This window comes from Camelus bactrianus, chromosome 3 (genome assembly GCF_048773025.1).
Source record: "Camelus bactrianus isolate YW-2024 breed Bactrian camel chromosome 3, ASM4877302v1, whole genome shotgun sequence".
In the NCBI taxonomy this organism is placed as follows: Eukaryota; Metazoa; Chordata; class Mammalia; order Artiodactyla; family Camelidae; genus Camelus; species Camelus bactrianus.
The window spans coordinates 143,309,336-143,333,241 of NC_133541.1; positions in this window are offsets into that span (position 1 = coordinate 143,309,336).

Genomic DNA, 23,906 nt, shown 5'->3' on the forward strand with positions numbered 1-23,906 from the left:
ATATTTTTGTGAATTATATCTGGAAAGTGATGTTTTATCAATGCCCAGTTGGCAGAGAACAAGTGCAACCTGCGCTCACTTGCTCCCGTGTACACAGTAATGTAAAGATCCACTCACCCAGCCCTTGGCACAGGACACATGCCAAAGAGTGGTCTGTTATTTCCAAAGACAGGATGAGGCCTCAGAAACCAGGAAGGAGGAGAAGGCAGTGTAGAGAATGGAAACCACTACAGGATCTGACCTCTGGTAATGGAGCAGCAAAGGTGAAACTCTGCTTTACTTGGACGCACACTCTCAAGCTGACTGCACACATGGGATTGAAGGTGATGCACTGAGTGTTAGAAGAGTGCTCAGCAGATTCTTGGCTGACAGGACTCAAAGAAATCAGCACAAAATATCCCCACAATTGATTCTGATTTCAAGAAAAGAGCTGCCAAATTTGAGCTAGCAGAGGCAGCAGAAAATGAGGGATAGGGCTACGGATGATGGCACACGCTTAGTCTCAGGGATCTGGATCACGTTGTGGGTTGTGGTGGGTCCTATCAACAGAGCAAACCGACTTGTGACCCCAGTGAGAAGGCAAACACACTAGCGCGTGAGTTTGAGTTTATCGATATGTCCAATGGCCACATTCACTGCATCAGCAGGACCAGGGATCAATTTGGCATTTTGCCAATAGGGCACGTGTGGGGCTCAATCAGAGATATTGTGCATCAGGTCTGAGCGATCCAGGGGGCCTTGGGATTCAAATCAGTATTAAAAGCTTTAGGATCTGCTACATTCATAACCTGGAGTGGGATTACGGTTTGTTCGAGGTAGAGGATTCAGAACAGCTCTGTGGTTAACTTCATGCACCCATGACACAAGGATGAGTGAACAAGGAATAGTGGTCAATGTCCACAGCGTGAGAAGATGAAGAATTACCTTCAGCATTATCTCCCAAATGCAGGTGCTACATTTTGGATGGCACTGACATGGTACTGCACCGAGGACACATACGTCGGTCTGCGGGAACATTCCAACAGGCCCTGTTGTATGACATCCATAGATATGTTTCCACGGGTGTTTCTGTTGACAGAGAAGCTCTGGGAAGGACTGGTAATACTGGGACATTCCCATGGCAATAGAAAGCACAAGCTCACTGTCAGCTTCCTGATTTGGAAACACTCCAAAATCACATACAGCAGAATGCAGAGCTGAAAATCTTTAGAAGCTTCATTTCCACAAGTGGAAGTGTCCTGTGCACTTTCAGCATTCTGAGATAAGCTTAATAAAGTGAGGTTATACTAGTCGAAATATTATGGTGTGTTAATCACATCAAAGGCAACACAAGAAATTAGAGATATACCAGAAAACACACACAAGAACAGGACTTAGAATCTATGTCTAGGAAGAATTCCCTCACAGAAATATCATGGAATTGCATAAACCAAAGAGTCTATAATATTCACTTCACAAAGCCCTATAATTCTACATTAGATACCTGATAGTACTTGACCAGTAGAGATAAAGAAGAATAGGAAACGAAACAGGAAGTACCGTTTTCAGTTACAAAGAGATTGAAGGCCCAAGAAATAAGCTTTCAAATGGCTAGACTGCATAACGATACCAGAGCAAGCATTGAAATAGGAGGTGGGAAAAACACTGAAGAAAAAGAGTGTCTCAGATTCACAAAAGGCAGAATACCAGAAAAGGGGAAGAGAAAATCTAAAGACTAGCCAAATAATATCAGAAAACTCAAATGATGAGATAATAACAGGGCTAAAATCAGTCCTAAGCAGACTAGATAATGCAGAGGGACTCGTGAATGACTGTGAATACAGGGGAACAGAAATCCCACGATCAGAAGAAGACATAGAAAAGCAAGTGTAAACCAATGCAAACATTGCGGTTGAATCACAGGGTAAGACAAAGCATTAAAGATTACGATACATAAGAGTCCCAGATGGGAATGTAAGAGATTAAAAAAATATATATGTGAAAATTTATTTGTAGAAAAATCAGACTGACACTTTCTGAAAGCCAAGAAAGAATCATGTATAAGATTTCAGTATGTACACAGCGTCCACAGGATGTGGAATCCCAACAGACCTACAAGCAGCTGTATAATTCCAATCTACAAAGTTCACGATCATCCCATTGGTTTAAAATGTACCTAGATGAAAGCAACTTAGTCACAACAAAAACTCCAGAGGGGTTTCAGCTGATATCTCGACAGTAATATTGCAGGGCATGAAGGAGTGCCAGGTCATAGACAATAAACTGAATGATATCAAGCTGCAATCTAGGTTATCCTATGCCACATGTCCGCCATTAATAATAACGGCAGAGTTAGAGAACTTCACAGAACGGCAATACTTAAAAGAAATCAGCAGTTCGAAAATAACCCTAAAAGAAAAATTGAGAATTCTACCCTGAATACAAAGTAGCAAGATGTAATTTGTATAAGAGTACCATTACTGGAAATGCAGGAAGAGCTTGAGATTCAAAGAATAAAAATGAAGAAGGTAAGGAGGACAGCAAAATCCTAGAGATGCGAGAGGGAAGCAGGAAATCATATTTGATTTTAAGCACTATCTTAAATGAATCAGCTTCTATGAATCTCTGTTTGAAGCAAATGGAGAGATGCATGGGTTAAAGTGTTTGCATAACAAACAACAAGCAAATAAACAATCAATCAAACAAACAGAAAAAGGGTACGGTTGGCAGACATATACCAAAGAAAGCATGAATATTCAAAAGAAAATACTCAAAGTGATGTCAAGGATCATTCATCACGCATCGACCCAGTATCGATGCTTGCATGTACTCAACAGCCTTGTATTCAGAAAAAAGACGTGTGCATAAATATTCATAAATATTGATTCATCAGAGTATATCGTGACCCAAATCATATGCCAGTTTGAATAAAATGAATTCACGGACCGTTATATAGACTTACATGTTATCCAACAGGATGAATGAATGCATATACTACCCTAGTTAGAGACGAAATGGCATAAGCATTTAACAAAGAAAAGTAGCTCTGCAAAACTTTACAAAGTTCTAAAGAGAAAGACAGCAAATTGCAAATAGGTATTGGTTCCATTTGTTGGAATTTCACCCCCATGAAAAAATTAGGTACGTATTCTGAGATTGTGGGTGTTTCAGAAGAAAGCAACAAATGGATATGTATTCTGTGTGAATGGATATTACACAAACATCATTTCCTTTAGTATGTCTCTGTGAACTGTATACATTTAGAAAGTTTTACATCGTGTGAATACGTAACATAAAAATGGAAATATTTCCCTCCGTTTGTACTGTATATACAGATCTGAACCAAAGGAAAGAGGGAAGATAAAAGGCCAATGGCACACTAGTGGATAGAATCACATTTAGGAACCTCTCTTTTGATGCAGCACCTCCCCCAACACTGACAATATTCAGCAACCATAGGGGATGGCAGATAAAGTTTGGATTCTAAGTGGAACCTTGGTGTGTACCGCGAGGCTTGTTGTGGCTGGTGGATCCAAGGTAACTGGGCAGAATTCTGTGGGTGGATCAGTGTGATGGAGGGGCTGCCGCCCTTTGTGGAGATTGGCTTAGGTCTTTTGTTCGGGACGCTGTGTAAGTTCGAGATAATGCTGCTGCCCAAAGACCTAAGTTCACGGGTAAGTTTCGAGAACCTGAAAGGGCAGACAGTGGAAGATCTGCCTGTCATCAGCTTACTGGTGAGGCTCCGAGGTACTTTCAGACTTGCCCAGTCCTGTTGAAGTCGACTTTATGGGAGACACAAAGAGAAGCTGGCAGAAAAGCTGGCTGCACGGATTGAGGAGAGATGTGAACATATTGATGAGAGTTGTTCCGCTACAATGGAGAATACCGGCATGGAGACATCTCTAGAGAATACCAGGCTCAAAAGACATTCATGAGACCTACTGAACCTTTGAGATACTGGCAGAAACTTTTGGAGTGTCAACGTGCACTTGAGAAAATCACTCAATTCTCTGCTCCAAGAACGGCTCCAAGCTTCGTGATGTCTGAAAGACAAGAGATGGCAGAGATGATAAAAGCGCTCATGTTCTTGGAAGAAGTCATGAGAATCCACAGGTCCCAAGGGGCATTTACAATCCATTCAGAAAAAATGCACCAAGCCCAGGTAATCCTTTTCCCAGGTTTGGGCCTTGCTATCAAGCACTTGCTCTTCCCTCCCCTCCACTCAGGCATCCATTTTGAAGGATCAGAACCTGAGCTGAAATGAAGACAGTAGGAGAAGAGCAAGCCCCTCCTAGAAACAGAGTTCCAACATCTTCACTTTCTGTAAACAGTGAACTCCTGAAAGGTCAAATATACTCGACTAAAATAGTTAGGAATTGAATACTTAGCTCACACAAAGAAATGATGACCTTCCCCTAGATTCAGCAAATGCTGGGTTTATGTCTTGTCTGGGGTGAAGGGAGCGTTGTAAGTGAGAGGAATCTTTGACTGAACTTGAATATGTATTACGCCTCAATTTTTCAAGACAGTATAGGTAAATATTATGTCAGATAGTGACCTGAACTGTAAAAGTCGTGAAAGAATATAAAGACACAGTTTTGTTGGTCCGTCTTTCTCTTCAGCCAAGCTAATTGTGCATGATATATTGGGGGTGCAGACTTGACTGTGTTAAATTGTTTTACCCAACATGATCGGATGATTAAGCGTTCTCATCACTGATAGAAAAACACCAGCTTTTAAATACTCTAGCATAGCTGTAGCAGGATTCTCATAGCTAAAATGCCTGTATGTGCTTTTGGAATCAAGCCTAAATGTATATATTTTGTTTGGTTTTTCTTGTACTTTCCTAGAGAGGAATGTTACCCCTTGAAATGACAACATTGGCTAGTATGTGTCATTGGGAGTATAGGGCACCACATACACAATGGAAACCCAGGTTCTCAGTTATTTCATGGTTTCAATACGTACTTCATGGTTCCTGTTGCTGTTGGAGGCTTCAAAAGTAAAGAGTTGACATGTCCCCTTCAACATTTTGGACTGCGATTTTACTTTCTATCTGTCTACAATTTGTTTAGAGCTGACATAATGTTACAAAAATTGACAAGTCTGACTTCTAGGTAAATTTATTACGTTTCAAACACTAACTTCATTTTCATATAAATCCCAAAACATGTAAATCAATTCTATTAACATTCTTAAAACCTGCAAATGTGTTATCAACACAATGTCAAAAGTGGAGTCTTCGGACAATCTATCCAACCATGGCTTTATAGAAAACAGAGCTTAACAAACATCACATTTTTGTGAATTACATCTGGAAAGTGTTGATTTATCGATGCCCAGTTGGCAGAGAACCAGTGCAAATTCTGCTCACTCCCTCTCATGTACACAGCAATGTAAATTTCCCCTCACCCAGGCCTAGGCACAAGACAATTTCCGAAGACTGGTCTGCTAATTCCAAAGACAGGATGAGGCCTCAGGAAACCTGGAAGCAGGAGAAGGCAAAGTAGAGAATGGAAATCTGTGCAGGATCTGACATCTGCTGATGGAGCAGCAAAGGTGAAACTCTGTTTAACTTTGATGCACACTCTCAAGCGGACAGCACACATTAGACTGTAGGTAATGAGCTGAGTGTTAGAAGAGTGCACAGCAGATGCTTGGCTGACATAACTCATAGAAATCAGCACAAAATATCCCCACTATTGATTCTGAGACCAAGATCCGATCTGCCAAATTTGAGCTAGCAGAGGCACCGGAAAATGAGGTATAGAGCTACAGATAATGGCACACGCTTTGTCTCAGAGATCTGGAGTGTTTAGTGGGTTGTGGTGGGTTCTATCGAGAGCAAACCAACATGTTACCCCAGTAAAAAAGCAAACACATTGGCGTGTGTGGTTGAGATTTTCGATATGTGACATGGCCACATCCACTGCATCTTGCAGGCCCAGGATCAATTTGGCTTTTTGCCAATAGAGCACGTGTGGGGCTCAAAAAGAGAAGTCATGCATCCGGTCTGAGGGATTCAGTGGCCCTTGTGTTTGAAATCAGTATTAAAAGCTTTAGAATATGCTACAGTCATATCCAGGTCAGGGATTACATATTGGTTTGAGGAAGAGGATTCGGTGCAGCTCTGTGGTTGCATTCGTGCACCCATGACACAAGGATGAGGGATCAAGGATGAGTGGTCAAAGTCCACAACGTGAGAAGTTGAAGCATTTCCTTCAGCATTATCTCCCAAATGCAGATGATACATTTTCGATGGCACTGACATGGTACTGGCCAGAGGACAGAAAGATCAGTCTGCGGGATCAATCCAGCAGGCCCTGATGTATGACATCCATACATATGTTTCCACTGATGTTTCGGTACAGAGAAGCTCTGGGAAGAACTGGTAACATTGGGACATTCCCATGGCAATTGAAAGCACAAGCGCACTCTCTGTTTGCTGTTTTAGAAAGACTCCAATATGACGTACAGAAGAATGCCGAGCTGAAAATATTTAATCTTCATTTCCAGAAGAGGAAGTGTACTCTGCTCTTTCAGAAATGTGAGGTAAGTGCAATAACAAGAAGATTTACTAATTGAAATAATATGGTGTGCTCATCACAACAAAGGCAACACAAGCAATTAGATATATACCAGACAAAACACACAGGAAAAGGACATGGCATCAATGCCTAGGGAAAATTGTCCTCACAGAATTATCATGGAACTTCGTACACCCAATGGTCTAAAATTTTCACTTAACAAAGCCCTATAAATCTATATTAGATACCTGATATTACTTGACCAGTAGAGATAAAGAAGTATAGTAAAAGAAACAGGAAGTACCATTTTCAGTTCCAAAGAGTCTGAAGGCCAAAAAATAAGCTTTCAAACATCTAGACTGCAAAATGCTTCCAGAGCAAGTGGTGAAAACTCTGGTGAGGAAAACATGAAGTACAACAGTATCTCAGAATCTCAAAAGGCAGTACACCAGAAAAGGGGAATAGAAACTCTAAAAACGAGGCAAATAATATCAGAAAACCCAAAGATGAGACAATACCAGGGCTAAAGTCAGTCCAAAGCAGACTTGATAATGCCGACGGACTCGTGAAATACTGTGAAGACACGGTAACAGAAATCCCTCGATCAGAAGAAGAAATAGGAAAAGAAGTGCAAAGCAATGCAAACATTGCTGTTGTAGCCTGGGTTAAGAAAAAGCATGAAAGAGTATGATTCGTAAGAGTCCCAGATGGAAAATCAAGAATAACAAAAAAAAAGCCTGAAAAGATAATTTTAGAAAAGTCAGACTGAAACTTGCTGAAAGACAAGAAAGAATCATTTATACAATTTCAGGAACTACACAGCGTCCAAAGGAGGTGAAATCCCAATAGACGTAATTGCAGCTGTATAATTCAAATCAACAAAGTTCATGATCACCCCAGTGATTTAAAATGCATCTAGAGGAAAGCAATTTAGTCACAACAGAACCTCCAGGGGGCTTTCAGCTCAAATCTCGGCAGAAATATTGCAGAACAGGGAGGAGGGCAATGACATAGGCCATAAACTGAATGAGAAGAAGCTATAATCATGGGTAGCCTTTGCCACAGGCTTGTCATTTCTAACATCGCCAGCTAGGGTAATTCACAGAGCAGCAAAACTTAAAAGAATTCAACAGTTCAAAATTTATCCTAAAGGAAAGATTGAGAATTCTACCCTGAATAGAAAAGTAGCAAGATGAAATGGAAATAAGAAAAACCATTATTGGAAATGCAAGAAGAGCGTGAGTTAGAAACAAGAAACAAGAAGAAGGCAAGGAGGGCATCAAAGCCATAAGATGGGATAGGGTAGCAGATAATCATAGGTGATTTTAAGCACTATCTTAATGATTCACTTATACGACCCTCTGATTGAAGCAAATGGAGTGATGCATGAATTAATGTGTTTGCAAAACAAACAACAAGCAAACAAACCAACAATCAAACAAACAAACAGACACCAAAAGTGCACGGTTGGCTGTCATATACCAAAGAAACCATGAGTATTCAAAACAAAATACTCAAAGTGATATCAAGTATCATTCAGCACGCATCGACACAGTATCGCAGCTTAAATGTACTCAACACACTTGTATTCAGAACACAGACGCGTGCATTAATATTCATAAATATTGATTCAAAGAGCATATCGTGACCTAACATAATTGCCGATGTTGAATAAGATTTGGTCATAGCCCGTGATATACTCTTACAATTCTTGCAACAGCAAGAATGAATGCCATATTCTACCCTACGTAGAATAGAAATGGCATAAGCCTATAACAAAAAAAGTAGCTCTGCAAAACTGTACTAAGAGCAAACGAGACAGAGAGTAAAGTGCAAATTGGGATTAGTTTCATTTCTCGGAATTTCAGCCCCCATGAAACAAATGGATCCATTTCCTGAGAGCGTGGGTGTTTCAGCAGAAAGCAACAGACGGATATGTGTTCTGGGTGAATGGATATTACTCAAACATGAGTTTCCTTTACTGGGGTCTTTGTGTATTGTGAGCTGTTAAAAAGCTTCAAGACGTGTGAAACGATAAAATAAAAATGGACACACTTCCCTCCGTTTGTACTGTATATACAGATTTGAACCAAAGGAAAGAGGGAAGATAAAAGGCCAATGGCACTCTAGTGGATAGAATCACATTTAACTTAGGAACCTCTCGTTTGATGCAGCCCCTGCCCCAACACTGACAATAATAGGCAACCATTGGGGATGGAATATACCAGTTGGATTCTAGGTGGAATCTTGGTGTGTACCTCGAGGCTTGTTGTGGCTGGTGGATCCAAGGTAACTGGGCAGAATTCTGTGGGTGGATCAGTGTGATGGAGGGGCTGCCGCACTTTGTGGAGTTTGGCTTAGGTCTTTTGTTCGGGACGCTGTGTAAGTTCGAGATAATGCTGCTGCGCAAAGACCTAAGTTCACGGGTAAGTTTCCAGAACCTGAAAGTGCAGACAGTGGAATATCTGCCTGTCATCAGCTTACTGGTGAGGCTCCGAGGTACTTTCAGACTTGCCCAGTCCTGTTGAAGTCGACTTTATGGGAGATACGAAGAGAAGCTGGCAGAAAAGCTGGCTGCACGGATTGAGGAGAGATGCGAACATATTGATGAGAGTTGTTCCGCTACAATGGAGAATACCGGCATGGAGACATCTCTAGAGAATACCAGGCTCGAAAGACATTCATGAGAACTACTGAACTACTGTGATACTGGCAGAAACTTTCACAGTGTTTACATACACTTGAGAAAGACACTCAGTTCACTGCTAAAAGAACGGCTCCATGACTCCTGACGCTCAAAGACAAGAGATGGCAGAGATGATAAAAGCGCTCATGTTATTTAAGTGGTCATGAGAATCCACAGGTCCCAAGGGGCATTTACAATCCATTCAGAAAAAATGCACCAAGCCCAGGTAAGCCTTTTCCCAGGTTTGGGACTTGCTATCAAGCATTAGCGCTTCCCTCCTCCCTACTCAGGCATCCATTTTAAATGATCAGAAATTGAGCTGCAATGAAGCCATTAGGAGAAGAGCAAGCCCCTCCTAGAATCAGAGTTCCTCCAACTTCACACTCTGTGAACAACCGTTAAATCCTTAAAGTTCAAAAACACTCGCCTACAATAGTTAGGAATTGAATACTTAGCTCACACAAAGAAATGATGACCTTCCCCTAGATTCAGCAAATGCTGGGTTTATGTCTTCTCTGGGGTGAAGGGAGTGTGGTAAGTGAGAGGAATCTTTGACTGAACTTGAATATGTACTAGGCCTCAGTTTTTCAACACAGTATATGTAAATATTATGTCAGATAGTGATCTGAATTGTAAAAGTCGTGAAAGACTTTAAAGAATCAGGTTTGGTGGACCGTCTTTCTCTTCAGCCCAGCGCCGGGTGCACGATATTTTGGGGGTGCACACTTGGTTGTGTTAAATTGCTTTACCCAACATGATCGGATGATTAAGCGTTCTCATCACTGATAGAAGAACACCTGATTTTCAATAGCCTAGCATAGCTGCAGCAGGGTTCTCATAGCTAAAATGCCTGTAGGTGCTTTTGGAATCAAGCCTAAATGTATATATTTTGTTTGGTTTTTCTTGTACTTTAGTAGAGAGGATTGTTACACCTTGAAATGCCAACATTGACCAGTATGTTTCATTGGGAGTATAGGGCACAACATGCACAACTGAAACACAGGTTCTCAGTTATTTCATAGTTTCAATAGGTACTTCATTGTTCCTGTTGCTTTTGGAGGCTTCAACAGTAAAGAGTTGACATGCCCCTTCAACATTTAGGACTGTGATTTTATTTTCTATCTGTCTACATTTTGCTTAGAGCTGACATAATGTTACAAAAATTGACAAGTCTGACTTCTTGGTAAATTTAGTAAGTTTCAAACACTAATTTATTTTCATATAAATCCAAAACACGTAAATCATTTCTATTAAAATTATTAAAAACTTCAACTGGGATATCAACACAATGTCAAAACTGGAGTCTTCGGACAATCTCTCCAACCATGGCTTTATAGAAATCAGAGCTAAACAAACATCACATTTCTGTGAATTACATCTGGAAAATGTTGATTTATCGATGCCCAGTTGGCAGAGAACCAGTGCAACCTGCGCTCACTCCCTCCCATGTACACAGCAATGTAAACTTCCACTCACCCAGCCCTTGGCACAGGACAGTTTCCGAAGAGTGGTCTGTTACTTCCAAGACAGGATGAGGCCTCAGAAATCCTGGAAGCAGGAGAAGGCAAAGTAGGGAATGGAAATCGGTGCAGGATATGACCTCTGCAGATGGAGCAGAAAAAGTTAAACTCTGTTTTAATTGGACGCACACTCTCAAGCGGACAGCACACATGGGACTGTAGGTAATTCGCTGAGTGTTAGAAGAGTGCACAGCAGATTCTTGGCTGACATAACTCATAGAAATCAGCACAAAATATCCCCACAATGGATTCTGAGACCAAGATCCGATCAGAAAATTTTGAGCTAGCAGAGGTAGCAGATAATGAGATATAGAGCTACAGATAATGGCACACGCTGAGTCTCAGGGATCTGGAGTGCATTGTGGGTTGTGGTGGGTTATATCAAGAGAGCATACCGACCTGTTACCCCAGTAAGAAAGCAACCACATTGCCTTGTGTGGTTGAGTTTTTTGATATGTGCCATGGCCACGTCCACTGCATTTTGCAGGCCCAGGATCAATTTGGCATTTTGCCAATAGAGCACGTGTGGGGCTGAAACAGAGAAGCCGTGCATCTGGTCTGAGGGATTTAGTGGCCCTTGGGTTTGAAATCACTATTAAAAGCTTTAGGTTCTGCTACAGTCATAACCTGGACAGGGATTACGGGTTGGTTTGAGGAAGAGTATTCGGTACAGAACTGTGGTTGCATTCGTGCACCCATGACCCAAGGATGAGGGATCAAGAATGAGTGGTCAAAGTCCACAACGTGAGAAGTTGAAGCATTTCCTTCAGCATTATCTCTCAAATGCAGATGCTACATTTTGGGTGGCACAGACATGTTACTGCCCAGAGGACACAAAGTTCGGTCTGCGGGGTCATTTCTGCAAGCCCTGATATATGACATCCATACATATGTTTCCACTGGTGTTTCGGGAGACAGAGAATCTCTGGTAAGAACTGGTAACATTGGGACATTCCCATGGCAATAGAAAGCACAAGCGCACTCTCAGTTTTCTGTTTTGGAAAGACTCCAATAAGACATACAGCAAAATGTCGAGCTGAAAACTATTAAGCTTCATTTCCAGAAGAGGAAGTGTACTCTGCACTTTCAGAATTGTGAGGTTAGTGCAATAAAACGAAGTTTTACTAATTGAAATAATATGGTGTGCTCATCAAAACAAAGGCAACACCATCAATTAGAGATATACCACACATAACACACAGGAACAGGACATGGCATCAATGCCTAGGGAAAATTGTCCTCACAGAAATATCATGGAACTTTGTACACGCAATGGTCTAAAATTTTCACTTAACAAAGCCCTATAAATCTATATTAGATACCTGATATTACTTGACAAGTAGAGATAAAGAAGTATAGTAAAACAAACAGGAAGTACCATTTTCAGTTCCAAAGAGTTTGAAGGCACAAAAAATAAGCTTTCAAACATCTAGACTGCAAAACGCTACCAGAGCATGTAGTGAAAACTCAGGTGAGGAAAACATGAAGTACAACAGTGTCTCAGAATCACAAAAGGCAGTATACCAGGAAAGGTGAATAGAAACTCTAAAAACATGGCATATAATATTAGAAAACCCAAGGATGAGACAATACCAGGGCTAAAGTCAGTCCAAAGCAGACTTGAGAATGCAGACGGACTCGTGAAAGTCTGTGAAGACAGGGTAAAAGAAATACCTCGATCAGAAGAAGACATAGGAAAAGAAATGCAAACCAATGCAAACATTGCTGTTGTAGCCTGGGTTAAGAAACAGCATGAAAGATTATGATTCGTAAGTGTCCCAGATGGAAAAGCAAGATTAACAAAAAAACCCTGAATATCTAATTGTAGGAAAGTCAGACTGAAACATGCTAAAACTCAAGAAAGAATCATCTATACGATTTCAGGAACTACACAGCGTCCCATGGAGGTGGAATCCCAATAGAACTAATTGCAGCTGTATAATTCAAATCAACAAAGTTCATGATCACCCCAGTGATTTAAAATGCATCTAGAGGAAAGCAATATAGTCACAACAGAACCTCCAGAAGGGTTTCAGCTCATATCTCGCCAGAAATATTGCAGAACAGGGAGGAGTGCAGTGAAATAGGCCATAACCTGAATGAGAAAAAGCTGTAATCATGGGTAGCCTATGCCACATTCTGGCCATTTCTATTAACGGCAGAGCTAGGGAAATTCACAGACCAGCAAATCTTAAAAGAATTCAACAGTTCAAAATTTATCCTAAAGGAAAGTTTAAGAATTCTACCCTGAATAGAAAAGTAGCAAGTTGAAATGGAAATAAGAAAAACCATTATTGGAAATGCAAGAAGAGCGTGAGTTACAAACAAGAAACATGAAGAAGGCAAGGAGGACATCAAAGCCATAAGATGGGAGAGGGTAGCAGTAAATATAGGTGATTTTAAACTCTATCTTAAGTGATTCACATATATGACTCTCTGAAGCAAACCGAGTGATGCATGAATTAATGTGTTTGCAAAACCAACAACAAGCAAACAAACCAACAATCAAACAAACAAACAGACACCAAAACGGTTCGTTTGGCTGACATATACCAAAGAAACCATGAGTATTCAAAACAAAATACTCAAAGTGATATCAAGGTTCATTCAGCATGCATCGACCCAGTATCGCAGTTTAAATGTACTCAATACACTTGTATTCAGAACACAGACGCGTGCATTAATATTCATAAATATTGATTCAAAGAGCATATCGTGACCTAACACAAATGACGATTTTGAATAAGTTTTGGTCACAGTCCGTGATATAGTCTTACAATTTTTCCAACAGCAAGAATGAATGCAATATTCTAACCTAAGTAGAGAAATAAATGCATAAGCCTATAACAAAGACAATTAGCTCTGCAAAACAGTACTAAGAACAAACGAGACAGACAGTAAAGTGCACATTGGGATTGGTTTCATTTCTCGGAATTTCAGCCCCCATGAAACAAATGGATCCATTTTCTGAGAGCGTGGGTGTTTCAGCAGAAAGCAACAGATGGATATGTTTTCTGGGTGAATGGATATAACACAAACATGAGTTTCACTTAATGCTGTCTCTAAGTACTGTGAGCGGTTAGAAAGTTTCAAGACGTGTGAAACCATAAACACAAAATGGACACATTTCCCTCCGTTTTTACTGTATATACAGATCTGAACCAAAGGATACAGGGAAGATAAAAGGACAATGGCACCCTAGTGGATAGAATCACATTTAACTTAGGAACCTCTCGTTTGATGCAGCCCCTCTCCCAACAGTGACTATATTCAGCAACAATTGGGGATGGCAGTTACCGGTTGGATTTCAGGTGGAATCTTGGTGTGTACCGCGAGGCTTGTTGTGGCTGGTGGATCCAAAGTAACTGGGCAGAATTCTGTGGGTGGATCAGTGTGATAGATGGGCTGCCAACCTTTGTGGATATTGGCTTATGTCTTTTGTTCGGGACGCTGTGTAAGTTCGAGATATTGCTGCTGCCCAAAGACCTAAGTTCACGGGTAAGTTTCCAGAACCTGAAAGGGCAGACAGTGGACGATCTGCCTGTCATCAACTTACTGGTGAGGCTCCGAGGTACTTTCATACTTGCCCAGTCCTGTTGAAGTCGACTTTATGGGAGACACGAAGAGAAGCTGGCAGAAAAGCTGGCTGCACGGATTGAGGAGAGATGCGAACATATTGATGAGAGTTGTTCCGCTACAATGGAGAATACTGGCATGGAGACATCTGTAGAGAATACCAGGCTCGAAAGACATTCATGAGACCTACTGAACTACTGTGATACTGGCAGAAACTTTCGCAATGTTTACATGCACTTCAGAAAGTCACTCAATTCACTGCTCCAAAAACGGCTCCAAGATTCCTGATGTCTAAAAGACAAGAGATGGCAGAGATGATAAAAGCGCTCATGTTCTTTAAGAGGACATGGGAATCCAAAGGTCCCAAGGGGCATTTACAATCCATTCAGAAAAAATGCACCAAGCCCAGGTAAGCCATTTCCCAGGTTTGGGCCTTGCTATCAAGCACTTGCTCTTCCCTACCCTCCACTCAGACATCCATTTTAAAGGATCAGAACCTGAGCTGCAATGAAGCCAGTCGGAGAAGAGCAAGCCCCTCCTAGAATCAGAGTTCCTCCTACTTCACACTCTGTGAACAACAGTGAACTCCTTAAAGGTCAAATACTCTCGCCTACAATAGTTAGGAATTGAATACTTAGCTCACACAAAGAAATGATGACCTTCCCCTAGATTCAGCAAATGCTGGGTTTATGTCTTGTCTGGGGTGAAGGGAGTGTGGTAAGTGAGAGGAATCTTTGACTGAACGTGAAAATGTACTACGCCTCAGTTTTTCAAGACAGTATAGGTAAATATTATGTCAGATAGGGACCTGAACTCTAAAAGTCGTGAAAGACTTTAAAGAAACAGGTTTGGTGGACCGTCTTTCTCTTCAGCCAAGCGCCGGGTGCACGATATTTTGGAGGTGCAGACTTGGTTGTGTTAAATTGCTTTACCCAACATGATAGGATGATTAAGCATTCTCATCACTGATAGAAGAACACCTGTTTTTCAATAGCCTAGCATAGCTGCAGCAGGGTTCTCATAGCTAAAATGCCTGTATGTGCTTTTGGAATCAAGCCTAAATGTATATATTTTGTTTGGATTTTCTTGTACTTTAGTAGAGAGGATTGTTACACCTTGAAATGCCAACATTGGCCAGTAAGTATCATTGGGAGTATAGGGCACAACATGCACAACTGAAACCCAGGTTCTCAGTTATTTCATAGTTTCAATAGGTACTTCATTGTTCCTGTTGCTGTTGGAGGCTTCAACAGTAAAGAATTGACATGTCCCCTTCAACATTTTGGACTGTGATTTTGTTTTCTATCTGTGTACATTTTGCTTAGATCTGACATAATTTTACAAAAATTGACAAGTCTGACTTCTAGGTAAATTTAGTAAGTTTCAAACACTAAATTATTTTCATATAATTCCAAAACATGTAAATCATTTCTATTAAAATTCTTAAAAACTGCAACTGTGTTATCAACACAATGTCAAATATGGAGTCTTCGGACAAACCCTCCAACCATGGCTTTATATAAATCAGAGCTAAACAAACATCACATTTCTGTGAATTACATCTGGAAAATGTTGATTTATCGATGCCCAGTTGGCAGAGAACCAGTGCAACCTGCGCTCACTCCCTTCCATGTACACAGCAATGTAAACTTCTACTCACCCAGCCCTTGGCACAGGACAGTTACCGAAGAGTGGTCTGTTACTTCCAAGACAGGATGAGGCCTCAGAAATCCTGGAAGCAGGAGAAGGCAAAGTAGAGAATGGAAATCGGTGCAGGATCTGACCTCTGCAGATGGAGCAGCAAAGGTGAAACTCTGTTTTAATTGGACGCACACTCTCAAGCGGACAGCACACATGGGACTGTAGGTAATGCGCTGAGTGTTAGAAGAGTGCACAGCAGATGCTTGGCTGACATAACTCATAGAAATCAGCACAAAATATCCCCACAATGGATTCTGAGACCAAGATCCGATCTGAAAAATTTGAGCGAGCAGAGGTAGCAGAAAATGAGGTATAGAGCTACAGATAATGGCACACGCTGAGTCTCAGGGATCTGGAGTGCATTGTGGGTTGTGGTGGGTTATATCAAGAGAGCATACCGACCTGTTACCCCAGTAAGAAAGCAACCACATTGCCTTGTGTGGTTGAGTTTTTCGATATGTGCCATGGCCACGTCCACTGCATCTTGCAGGCCCAGGATCAATTTGGCATTTTGCCAATAGAGCACGTGTGGGGCTCAAACAGAGAAGCCGTGCATCTGATCTGAGGGATTTAGTGGCCCTTGGGTATGAAATCAGTATTAAAAGATTTAGGATCTTCTACAGTCATAACCTGGACAGGGATTATGGGTTGGTTTGAGGAAGAGTATTCGGTACAGAACTGTGGTTGCATTCGTGCACCCATGACCCAAGGATGAGGGATCAAGGATGAGTGGTCAAAGTCCACAACGTGAGAAGTTGAAGCATTTCCTTCAGCATTATCTCCCAAATGCAGATGCTACATTTTGGGTGGCACTGACATTGTACTGCCCAGTGGACACAAAGTTCGGTCTGCGGGGTCATTTCAGCAAGCCCTGATGTATGACATCCATACATATGTTTCCACTGGTGTTTCGGTAGACAGAGAAACTCTGGTAAGAACTGGTAACATTGGGACATTCCCATGGCAATAGAAAGCACAAGCGCACTCTCAGTTTGCTGTTTTGGAAAGACTCCAATATGACGTACAGCAAAATGCCGAGCTGAAAAATATTAAGCTTCATTTCCAGAAGAGGAAGTGTACTCTGCACTTTCAGAATTGTGAGGTTAGTGCAATAAAACGAAGTTTTTCTAATTGAAATAATATGGTGTGCTCATCACAACAAAGGCAACACCATCAATTAGAGATATACCAGACAAAACACACAGGAACAGGACATGGCATCAATGCCTTGGGAAAATTGTCCTCACAGAATTATCATGGAACTTCGTACACCCAATGGTCTAAAATTTTCACTTAACAAAGCCCTATAAATCTATATTACATACCTGATATTACTTGACCAGTAGAGATAAAGAAGTATAGTAAAACAAACAGGAAGTACCATTTTCAGTTCCAAAGATTTTGAAGGCACAAAAAATAAGCTTTCAAACATCTAGACAGCAAAACGCTACCAGAGCATGTAGTGAAATCTCAGGTGAGGAAAACATGAAGTACAATAGTGTCTCAGAATCACAAAAGGCAGTATACCAGGAAAGGTGAATAGAAACTCTAAAAACGTGGCATATAATATCAGAAAACCCAAGGATGAGACAATACCAGGGCTAAAGTCAGTCCAAAGCAGACTTGAGAATGCTGACGGACTCGTGAAAGACTGTGAATTCAGGGTAACAGAAATCCCTCGATCAGAAGAAGACATAGGAAAAGAAGTGCAAACCAATGCAAACATTGCTGTTGTAGCCTGGGTTAAGAAACAGCATGAAAGATTATGATTTGTAAGAGTCCCAGATGGAAAAGCAAGATTAACAAAAAAAACCCTGAATAGATAATTGTAGGATAGTTAGACTGAAACTTGCTGAAAGACAAGAAAGTAACATCTATACGATTTCAGGAACTACACAGCGTCCCAAGGAGGTGGAATCCCAATAGACGTAATTGCAGCTGTATTATTCAAATCAACAAAGTTCATGATCACCCCAGTGATTTAAAATGCATCTAGAGGAAAGCATTATAGTCACAACAGAACCTCCAGAAAGGTTACAGCTCATATCTCGGCAGAAATATTGCAGAACAGGGAGGAGTGCAATGAAATAGGCCATAACCTGAATGAGAAAAAGCTGTAATCATGGGTAGCCTATGCCACATGCTGGCCATTTCTATTAACGGCAGAGCTAGGGAAATTCACAGACCAGCAAATCTTAAAAGGATTCAACAGTTCAAAATTTATCCTAAAGGAAAGTTTGAGAATTCTACCCTGAATAGAAAAGTAGCAAGTTGAAATGGAAATAAGAAAAACCATTATTGGAAATGCAAGAAGAGCGTGAGTTACAAACAAGAAACAAGAAGAAGGCAACGAGGACATCAAAGCCATAAGATGGGAGAGGGTAGCAGTAAATAATGGTGATTTTAAACTCTATCTTAAGTGATTCACATGTATGACTCTCTGATTGAAGCAAACGGAGTGATGCATGAATTAATGTGTTAGCAAAACCAACAACAAGCAAACAAACCAACAATCAAACAAACAAACAGACACCAAAAGGGTTCGGTTGGCTGACATGTACCAAAGAAACCATGAGTATTCAAAACAAAATACTCAAAGTGATATCAAGGTTCATTCAGCATGCATCGATCCAGTATCGCAGCTTAAATGTACTCAATACACTTGTATTCAGAACACAGACGCGTGCATTAATATTCATAAATATTGATTCAAAAGAGCATATCGTGACCTAACACAAATGACGATTTTGAATAAGTTTTGGTCACAGTCCGTGATATAGTCTTACAATTTTTCCAACAGCAAGAATGAATGCAATATTCTAACCTAAGTAGAGAAATAAATGCATAAGCCTATAACAAAGACAATTAGCTCTGCAAAACTGTACTAAGAACAAACGAGACAGACAGTAAAGTGCACATTGGGATTGGTTTCATTTCTCGGAATTTCAGCCCCCATGAAACAAATGGATCCATTTTCTGAGAGCGTGGGTGTTTCAGCAGAAAGCAACAGATGGATATGTTTTCTGGGTGAATGGATATAACACAAACATGAGTTTCCCTTAGTGCTGTCTCTAAGTACTGTGAGCTGTTAGAAAGTTTCAAGACGTGTGAAACCATAAACACAAAATGGACACATTTCCCTCCGTTTTTACTGTATATACAGATCTGAACCAAAGGATTCAGGGAAAATAAAACGACAATGGCACCCTAGTGGATAGAATCACATTTAATTTAGGAACCTGTCGTTTGATGCAGCCCCTCTCCCAACACTGACTATATTCAGCAACAATTGGGGATGGCAGTTACCGGTTGGATTTCAGGTGGAATCTTGGTGTGTACCGCGAGGCTTGTTGTGGCTGGTGGATCCAATGTAACTGGGCAGAATTCTGTGGGTGGATCAGTGTGATGGATGGGCTGCCAACCTTTGTGGATATTGGCTTAGGTCTTTTGTTCGGGACGCTGTGTAAGTTCGAGATATTGCTGCTGCCCAAAGACCTAAGTTCACGGGTAAGTTTCCAGAACCTGAAAGGGCAGACAGTGGACGATCTGCCTGTCATCAACTTACTGGTGAGGCTCCGAGGTACTTTCATACTTGCCCAGTCCTGTTGAAGTCGACTTTATGGGAGACACGAAGAGAAGCTGGCAGAAAAGCTGGCTGCACGGATTGAGGAGAGATGCGAACATATTGATGAGAGTTGTTCCGCTACAATGGAGGATACCGGCATGGAGACATCTGTAGAGAATACCAGGCTCGAAAGACATTCATGAGACCTACTGAACTACTGTGATACTGGCAGAAACTTTCGCAGTGTTTACATGCACTTCAGAAAGTCACTCAATTCACTGCTCCAAAAACGGCTCCAAGATTCCTGATGTCTAAAAGACAAGAGATGGCAGAGATGATAAAAGTGCTCATGTTCTTTAAGAGGTCATGGGAATCCAAAGGTCCCAAGGGGCATTTACAATCCATTCAGAAAAAATGCACCAAGCCCAGGTAAGCCATTTCCCAGGTTTGGGCCTTGCTATCAAGCACTTGATCTTCCCTCCCCTCCACTCAGACATCCATTTTAAAGGATCAGAACCTGAGCTGCAATGAAGCCAGTCGGAGAAGAGCAAGCCCCTCCTAGAATCAGAGTGCCTCCTACTTCACACTCTGTGAACAACAGTGAAATCCTTAAAGGTCAAATACTCTCACCTACAATAGTTAGGAATTGAATACTTAGCTCACACAAAGAAATGATGACCTTCCCCTAGATTCAGCAAATGCTGGGTTTATGTCTTGTCTGGGGTGAAGGGAGTGTGGTAAGTGAGAGGAATCTTTGACTGAACTTGAATATGTACTAGGCCTAAGTTTTTCAACAAAGTATATGTAAATATTATGTCAGATAGTGATCTTAATTGTAAAAGTCGTGAAAGTATTTAAAGAAACAGGTTTGGTGGACCGTCTTTCTCTTCAGCCAAGCGCCGGGTGCACGATATTTTGGGGGTGCAGACTTGGTTGTGTTAAATTGCTTTACCCAACATGATAGGATGATTAAGCGTTCTCATCACTGATAGAAAAACACCTGTTTTTCAATAGCCTAGCATAGCTGCAGCAGGGTTCTCATAGCTAAAATGCCTGTATGTGCTTTTGGAATCAAGCCTAAATGTATATATTTTGTTTGGATATTCTTGTACTTTAGTAGAGAGGATTGTTACACCTTGAAATGCCAACATTGGCCAGTAAGTGTCATTGGGAATATAGGGCACAACATGCACAACTGAAACCCAGGTTCTCAGTTATTTCATAGTTTCAATAGGTACTTCATTGTTCCTGTTGCTGTTGGAGGCTTCAACAGTAAAGTATTGACATGTCCCCTTCAACATTTTGGACTGTGATTTTGTTTTCTATCTGTCTACAATTTGCTTAGAGCTGACATAATGTTACAAAAATTGACAAGTCTGACTTCTAGGTAAATTTAGTAAGTTTCAAACACTAATTTATTTTCATATAAATCCAAAACATGTAAATCATTTCTATTAAAATTCTTAAAAACTGCAACTGTGTTATCAACACAATGTCAAATTTGGAGTCTTCGGACAATCCCTTCAACCATGGCTTTATAGAAATCAGAGCTAAACAAACATCACATTTCTGTGAATTACATCTGGAAAATGTTGATTTATCGATGCCCAGTTGGCAGAGAACCAGTGCAACCTGCGCTCACTCCCTTCCATGTACACAGCAATGTAAACTTCTACTCACCCAGCCCTTGGCACAGGACAGTTACCGAAGAGTGGTCTGTTACTTCCAAGACAGGATGAGGCCTCAGAAATTCTGGAAGCAGGAGAAGCAAAGTAGAGAATGGAAATCGGTGCAGGATCTGACCTCTGCAGATGGAGCAGCAAAGGTGAAACTCTGTTTTAATTGGACGCACTCTCTCAAGTGGACAGCACACATGGGAATGTAGGTAATGCGCTGAGTGTTCGAAGAGTGCACAGCAGATGCTTGGCTGACATAACTCATAGAAATCAGCACAAAATATCCCCACAATGGATTCTGAGACCAAGATCCGATCTGAAAAATTTGAGCTAGCAGAGGTAGCAGAAAATGAGGTATAGAGCTACAGATAATGGCACACGCTGAGTCTCAGGGATCTGGAGTGCATTGTGGGTTGTGGTGGGTTATATGAAGAGAGCATACCGACCTGTTACCCCAGTAAGAAAGCAACCACATTGCCTTGTGTGGTTGAGTTTTTCGATATGTGCCATGGCCACGTCCACTGCATCTTGCAGGCCCAGGATCAATTTGGCATTTTGCCAATAGAGTATGTGTGGGGCTCAAACAGAAAAGCCGTGCATCTGGTCTGAGGGATTTAGTGGCCCTTGGGTATGAAATCACTATTAAAAGCTTTAGGATCTGCTACAGTCATAACCTCAACAGGGATTACGGGTTGGTTTGAGGAAGAGTATTCGGTACAGAACTGTGGTTGCATTCGTGCACACATGACCCAAGGATGAGGGATCAAGGATGATGGTCAAAGTCCACAACGTGAGAAGTTGAAGCATTTCCTTCAGCATTATCTCCCAAATGCAGATGCTACATTTTGGGTGGCACTGACATGGTACTGCCCAGAGGACACAAAGTTCGGTCTGCGGGGTCATTTCAGCAAGCCCTGATGTATGACATCCATACATATGTTTCCACTGGTGTTTCGGTAGACAGAGAAGCTCTGGTAAGAACTGGTAACATTGGGACATTCCCATGGCAATAGAAAGCACAAGCGCACTCTCAGTTTGCTGTTTTGGAAAGACTCCAATATGATGTACAGCAAAATGCCGAGCTGAAAACTATTAAGCTTCATTTCCAGAAGAGGAAGTGTACTCTGCACTTTCAGAATTGTGAGGTTAGTGCAATAAAACGAAGTTTTTCTAATTGAAATAATATGGTGTGCTCATCACAACAAAGGCAACACCATCAATTAGAGATATACCAGACAAAACACACAGGAACAGGACATGGCATCAATGCCTAGGGAAAATTGTCCTCACAGAATTATCATGGAACTTCGTACACCCAATGGTCTAAAATTTTCACTTAACAAAGCCCTATAAATCTATATTAGATACCTGATATTACTTGACCAGTAGAGATAAAGAAGTATAGTAAAACAAACAGGAAGTACCATTTTCAGTTCCAAAGATTTTGAAGGCCCAAAAAATAAGCTTTCAAACATCTAGACTGCAAAACGCTACCAGAGCATGTAGTGAAATCTCAGGTGAGGAAAACATGAAGTACAATAGTGTCTCAGAATCACAAAAGGCAGTATACCAGGAAAGGTGAATAGAAACTCTAAAAACGTGGCATATAATATCAGAAAACCCAAGGATGAGACAATACCAGGGCTAAAGTCAGTCCAAAGCAGACTTGAGAATGCAGACGGACTCGTGAAAGACTGTGAATTCAGGGTAACAGAAATCCCTCGATCAGAAGAAGACATAGGAAAAGAAGTGCAAACCAATGCAAACATTGCTGTTGTAGCCTGGGTTAAGAAACAGCATGAAAGATTATGATTTGTAAGAGTCCCAGATGGAAAAGCAAGATTAACAATAAAACCCTGAATAGATAGTTGTAGGATAGTTAGACTGAAACTTGCTGAAAGACAAGAAAGAATCATCTATACGATTTCAGGAACTACACACCATCCCAAGGAGGTGGAATCCCAATAGACGTAATTGCAGCTGTATAATTCAAATCAACAAAGTTCAAGATCACCCCAGTGATTTAAAATGCATCTAGAGGAAAGCATTATAGTCACAACAGAACCTCCAGAAGGGTTTCAGCTCATATCTCGCCAGAAATATTGCAGAACAGGGAGGAGTGCAATGAAATAGGCCATAACCTGAATGAGAAAAAGCTGTAATCATGGGTAGCCTATGCCACATGCTGGCCATTTCTATTAACGGCAGAGCTAGGGAAATTCACAGACCAGCAAATCTTGAAAGAATTCAATAGTTCAAAATTTATCCTAAAGGAAAGATTGAGAATTCTACCCTGAATAGAAAAGTAGCAAGTTGAAATAGAAATAAGAAAAACCATTATTGGAAATGCAAGAAGAGCGTGAGTTACAAACAAGAAACAAGAAGAAGGCAATGAGGTCATCAAAGCCATAAGATGGGAGAGGGTAGCAGTAAATAATTGTGATTTTAAACTCTATCATAAGTGATTCACATATATGACTCTATGATTGAAGCAAACGGAGTGATGCATGAATTAATGTGTTTGCAAAACCAACAACAAGCAAACAAACCAACAATCAAACAAACAAACAGACACCAAAAGGGTTCGGTTGGCTGACATGTACCAAAGAAACCATGAGTATTCAAAACAAAATACTCAAAGTGATATCAAGGTTCATTCAGCATGCATCGACCCAG